This window comes from Sphaerodactylus townsendi, linkage group LG15 (genome assembly GCF_021028975.2).
Source record: "Sphaerodactylus townsendi isolate TG3544 linkage group LG15, MPM_Stown_v2.3, whole genome shotgun sequence".
Classification (NCBI taxonomy): domain Eukaryota; kingdom Metazoa; phylum Chordata; class Lepidosauria; order Squamata; family Sphaerodactylidae; genus Sphaerodactylus; species Sphaerodactylus townsendi.
The window spans coordinates 15,842,657-15,848,897 of NC_059439.1; the positions used below are offsets into that span (position 1 = coordinate 15,842,657).

The window sequence follows — 6,241 nt, forward strand, 5'->3', positions numbered from 1 at the left end:
CGGAATTGTTATACTCAAAGTACAGACAGCTCGGAGGAATGCGAGGTGGAAGAACTCAGGATGGGAAAATTCAGAGTTAAAAAGAACACTTCAGACTTCTTTCTGAATTGGCCTCCACTTTTCTCACCCTTAAACGTTTGTCACCTTTGTACTTCCAGAAGTTACATCCAGCAGTATAACATCTTTTAAAACTTAGCTGAAAACTCTGAGTGCCAACATTCCAAGAACCACCTCAGGGACCCATAAACATTCCACAGAGGGCCAGCCACATGGTGCTCAATTTCACATCATATCCTCAAACATACAATTCATTGGTGGTATTATGAGTGAACAATTAACCAGCTAATGAGACCACAAACTCAGCATCCAGATTATTTCTACCATACATCTCCCCATCCTTTGAGTCTCTTTCCATCTATCAACCTACATGTAAAAATTCAGATCTGGGAGAACAATAAAGCTATCCTGTTTAACTTCAAGGCAATAAGAGGGCTGAGCCAACAAAAATATTTCCCCTTGCAAAACAAAATGACGTAGCCAGGCATTTCAAACTCCCCCTATACGTTTCCCCACCTAGTTTTAGAAGGAAACTGAATGTTACACAGCTTCTTCTCATGGGCCATCCCTAGGATACTGATAGTCAATGCCTCTGTGACATGCCAGCACTGCTCCCCAATACAGCACCTGCCCACATGTTTCTGAAAAGTGGGTACGGTGTCTTGCTTAGGGGGGCTTGCGGTTGTCAGGCACTTCCAACCTTGAAACAGTCACCCAGAGGAATGAGTAAGCGGCAAGCCTCCCTAAAGTGAAGCCTCATGTCCGGGAAGAAGAAAAAAAAAGTTTGAATTTACAACGCACCTTTCTCTCCTGTAAGGAGACTCAAGGTGGCTTAGAAGCACCTTTCCCTTCCTCTCCCCACAACAAACACCTGGTGAGGTAGCTGGGGCTGAGAGAGTTCAGAGAGAACTGTGACTGGCCCAAGGTCACCCAGCAGGAATGTAGGAGTGCGGAAACACATCTGGTTCACCAGATAAGCCTCTACCACTCAGGTGGAGGAGTGGGGAATCAAACCCGGTTCTCCACGCTGGGATGGAAGTAAATTTGGCTGTGTCAGGTGAAAGCAAATGTGCACGCTGGTCTCCCCAAGCAGCAGAGGGAGAACCACCAGGGCCTACAGCATCCCCAGGTCAAACTGGCCCCAAGGAAAAAGGAAAACCTGGAAACAGAAAGCTATTTGGTTATAATTTAAACAGTGGAATGGTAAACTAATGTTGCTTAAAACCAGGGAGCAGAAGCATATGCCATCAATGAAATCCAAAGATGCCTGCAAGTGAAGCTGAGAGTAGCAGAAAGGGTGGACCTTATAATGCCAACCTGTGGCCCATCAGATATGTACCAGTTACCCTCCCACACACATGTACTCTCATGTCATATGTCAAAGGATAGCTTGTGCATTTGACCTGCCATGAAAGAAGACATTATCTGACCCAGACAACAGAGGACAGGCCAAGAATGCTACAGCCTCATGTGGGTGGATCTTATTTTGCTGCATTCACATCAAGCTATAATAATCAACACACTTTCTAATTAGCTCATTCTGCTAATGCATTTGTGCAAGTGTGATCCGTTCTACCCTCTGTCTGCACTAAGCACCACTCTAACAGCAAGAATGCACATACAGGCATGCCTGACTTGGAGCATGGTGATCTAAGGGCATACACTATGTTTATTCCAACAATGATAGGCAGATGACAGAAAAGCGTATAAAGTATAGTTCTGAAACACAACAACCTTTTAGAAGAGACGAAGAGTTTAGATTTATATCCCCCCTTTCAAGGGGGCTTACAATCTTCTTTCTCTTCCTCCCCCTCCAACAACACCCTGTGAGTGGGGGGTGGGGGGTGGGGGCTGACAGAGTGCCAAAGAACTGTGACTAGCTCAAGGTCGCCCAGCTGGCATGTGTTGGAGTGCACAAGCTAATCTAGTTCACCAGATAAGCCTCCACAGCTCAAGTGGGGAATCAAACCCAGTTTTCTAGATTAGAGTGTACCTGGACTTAATCACTACAACACACTGGCATTAAAAGCCTTGAATATTGCCTCATTTGTAGACCATTACAAATGCAACTATCAGCCATCTAAAGATACTGACATAGCCCTGCATGGGGCTGCCCGAGGAGTTTGGACATATACCACTGGTCTTGCGCATCTGGTTCCATCAGCAATGATACAGTGTTCCCAGAAATATCAGAACTGAAAATTTTTCCAGAAAGTTATTCAGCAAAGAATGCAAGGACCAGTTTAGCGTGTTTATTTTGATATATCTAGTAAACAAACTTTAAGTGTATCCTGCATTACGTTTATGCTCCAATAGCAATTAACTGAGGAAGCCAATAGCAAACTACCTCTGCTTAATCACATGCCTTGAAAACCCTACTGGAGTTGCTGAACGTCGGCAGCAACTTGATTACACTTTATGTACAAAGAGCAACTAAGACTTGGACTAAAATATTTTGTTGGTTAGGGCGGACCAAGTGTGGCTTAAAAGAAACTAATAAATTCAAAACTTCAAGTAGAAATTAATTTATTGGAGAAAAGTTTGTCTTTAATTTTTACTGCATAGCCCATACTTCCGTGAGAGGACTTATATTTAAGGAAAAGAACAAAGGCACTGAAAACTCAACACGCTAATTTTAGCAGACTGAAAAAACGGTGTGTGGTATTCTGAGGATGCTTTCGTCAACTCATGTATTTCAACACCATTCAACTCTCATTCACAGAGGTCACGGGAGCATCTGAGTGTCACCATCACTCTTCATAACATTACTTATTAGTCCCATATCAGACAGTTGAGACTTTCTTGAGCACTGACTTAGAATAAAAACAGGCGTATAAATCTTCAATATATATATATATGAATATTCCACTATGGTAAGAGAAGCCTCAAGAATGAGAATTATAGCCCTGACTTTTAATACACCAGCATGCCCAGCCACATGAAGTCATTACTTGATTTCTTAATTTGGATTATGACATATATGTGCCATTTCACCCTCACCATCCATTTACATGCCAGCAAAACCCGTCACACAATTTCCAGGGATAATTATCTGAAAGCCATTCATTACTACTATCAAATGGCCAGACTTGTCTAATACTGTATTGGCAATGGCATCTTATTGTGAGTAGTTTATGAAACTAATCCTTTGAAATGGGGGAAAAAAATCCATAGAAAAGTACAAGATCATTTTTGATTTTGAAAGCTTTCCACCCCAATTTAAAGTCTCCCTGAAAGTCAACCCTTTTCCCATTGCATCTGCTTTGCATGCCATCTGCAGGTTCCTCTCACGATGCACGAAAAGTGACCCACCTCTTCTGGCACACCTAAAGTAGCTGCTGAAAGTCACAGGGTGCAGCATCCCTGTTGGCATCCACCTTAGATTCCAACAGGAGAAAATCCTACATCCTCAAAACTGGTTGCTTGATAGATGACCAGCTGCTTAAGCTAGAGGAGAAAAGGGACAGAAACTTTCCTACTGGTCACTCACCACAGGTAACCAAGTGAAAAACCACTCACAAGCCTGCTTTTAATCAGTCACTACCACGTTTACCCTACATGATTTGCTCTCTTTTTCCAAGCAGCCCCTGCTGGCATGAGCTGATGGGTATCATAGTCCATGAACACCTGGAGTGCCTGAGTTTGACACCTGCGCTCTAACTAGTACCTACTGGATGCAGTGGAGAGTCACTTAGAAGTTTCCTCACAGCAAAATAAGTGAGAGGGTGATATGACATGACACTAGGTCACTATCATCCCATTTCCATTCCAATCTTTCCTATGCTTCCTTCATAATCTTCTCATTTGCCCACCAACTTCCAATACATATTTTTTCTGAAACATTTATTAACAAAATTGACCTGAGTTCCCTGAATTACTAACCTCTTTCCCTATAGTTATTATGATTGTTCTATGCCACAGCACTAACTACAAGAGTACTCAGAATGGATTCACTCTGCTAAAAGATCTTCTCCCCCACTCATAATACATATTTCAGTTCAAGTCTCAATACACTTCAGAACTAACACACAATTTTGTTTAGACAACTGGTCATTGGTAAGTAAGAGACGGGCTTCTAGCAGTATTCTGTTAAGTGTATTACTTTACCAATTTTAGATTGTTGTAAATCTGAACTTTCAGGAATGAGCAGGATTCAGAAGCCATATTAAGCCTCTTAACTGTCAGAGCCAACTCCATTTTCCTCTCATTTTCAGTTATTCTTTCCAGTCCTTCCACCAGACAGTACAGTTATATGGTTTATCTGCATATACACAACAGACCATAAGTTAGAAGTACACATTCACAGATGTATCAGGGACAAGAGTGATCTCCTCCTGAATTTGAAGATATATACATTACCACATTCTATGCAGAAGAGGCTCCTATGCCTTCAATAATTATATAGCAGATACATCTTTTCCCATCACTGTAGTGCTTCACTGCCAGTGAAGGTGCAACTAAGAAAAATCCTCCTTCCTATGCAATAGCCCCATCATACATTGAATCAATCCATCAGCATGGACCATTGCTAAATATCTGGCAGGGAAAACAGCAGAGCAACTGACATCTTCCATTTTTCTTCTCTCTCAAAATCAGACTTGGTGAGTTCCATTCAAGTCTCTCTTAACAGGGAATTGTTTCTGTATCACAATCTTTACAGACACTGTTTGAAATTCCTAACTAGACCCATCTCAGATGCTTCAAGAATTCCAATGTAAATTGAAAGGGATATATATTGCAAAATTAAAACACACTTTGCTAGAACCACAGGGGTTGAAAGAAACCCAAAAACATTCAACTCCCAAGACAAGGCATTCCACTACCACTCCCCTGACTTTTATGCTATGTACCATTACAAACACCAGTGATTGCGAGTATACAGATGACAGAAAGAGGCCATAGCCTTATTTCTAAGCCCCAGAGGTGCCCAGCCATCCCACCATGTCTTTCAAACCAAACTCAAGCCTCTGTCCATCAGACTGTTAGCCTCGGTTATGCTTTTAAGGCAAAACTCCATCATGTCAATGTTACCATAGTGACCACAGGCCTACTTCTCCCACCCATCTTCATCATCTTCCAGGAAGGAAGTCTTGGGAGGGGGAGCGGAGTAATTCTTACCTGTTAGCTCCAATAAGTAACTTCTACCACTTTGTTCTCTAGCGGGATAGAGGTGTAAGATGGGTACCCAGGCAGGTGAACTGGGTGGAGATCATTCAAAAACCCTGCCCCTCCCCACTCCCCCGTCATGCCTGGCCCCCTCCTCCTGCCCCCTTGTCCCAAGCAGCCCCACCACTCACGGCTCACTATTTGGCAGCATGTCTCCCTCCAGTCCCTTTCCCCCTTGCGCAGATGCGAAGGCTCATTATTCCGCAAGGCCCCTGCAGCAACATTATGCGCATGCGCCACAGGAAAGGGGCGGGATGTTGAGGAAAAAGCCAGGAAGCTGCAGGATGTGACTGTTGCCGTCGGCTCTGCGCAGCCGCACAGGGCGAGAATGCAAGAAAACTTTTTTGAACCGCATGCGTGCCCCGGACTTCACCTGTTCCTCCCTCCCTTGCGCACGGTTTCCAAAGCAGTGCGCCTGCGCAGTCTCTAAAAGGCTTAGAATGAAAACGCCTGCGCACTAGCTCTAAACGGGCAGACCAATCATAAGCGTGTATCTCGTCCTAAGGTTCTTCCCTCTGCCCCGCCCCTTCTCCCTGCGTCAGGCCTTCTGGCTCATTATTACGCAGCTTGCCGCCCGCGGGAGTTATACGAGTCTTCCTCTACCCATGCGAAATGGCAGGCTACATCCCTCAGCCCTCCCGCCTCACCTGATAGTGATATGCGGTGGCCGCGGCCATCCCCTTGTGGTCTCCTCATAGCGCCCTGACCTGACACATCCGGGACTCTCCCGTGACGTTGCAAAGACGCACCCTCCGCTCCAGGGTGGTGGAAGCACTGCGCGTGCGTCATAAAAAGTCCCCAGCGATGGGTAGGAAAGGCGGGAAAAACGGAGCCGTGGATTTAGAATAGAGGGGAAATAAGCGGGAGGTGCGCATGCGTCATGGAGGATGCTCTGGAAGAGAGTTGGTTGCCTTGTTCACTGATGAGGATTTAGGCTTCCTCAGGAAATCTGTTTCCGTGCATTGACTACATATTCTTATAAACAATAAAATGAATTAGGGAAGGTGCATCGAAGACT

The 6,241-nt window shown here is 44.4% G+C and overlaps 1 protein-coding gene across 5 annotated transcripts in view; it reads right to left on the reverse strand.

Moving 5' to 3' along the window:
- LOC125444841 (speckle type BTB/POZ protein) overlaps window positions 1-5,993 on the reverse strand; it is a 57,007-nt gene extending 51,014 nt beyond the window's left edge. The window contains exon 1 of one of the 5 annotated variants that reach the window (XM_048517563.1): window positions 5,871-5,993. The gene's annotated coding sequence lies outside the window, so the exon portion shown is untranslated. Of the gene's footprint in view, window positions 1-4,164; window positions 4,280-5,175; window positions 5,304-5,354; window positions 5,586-5,870 lie in introns of those variants that run through there. The other 4 variants (XM_048517566.1, XM_048517561.1, XM_048517564.1 and 1 more) reach the window with 4 other exon arrangements.
- Window positions 5,994-6,241: the final 248 nt, after the last annotated feature.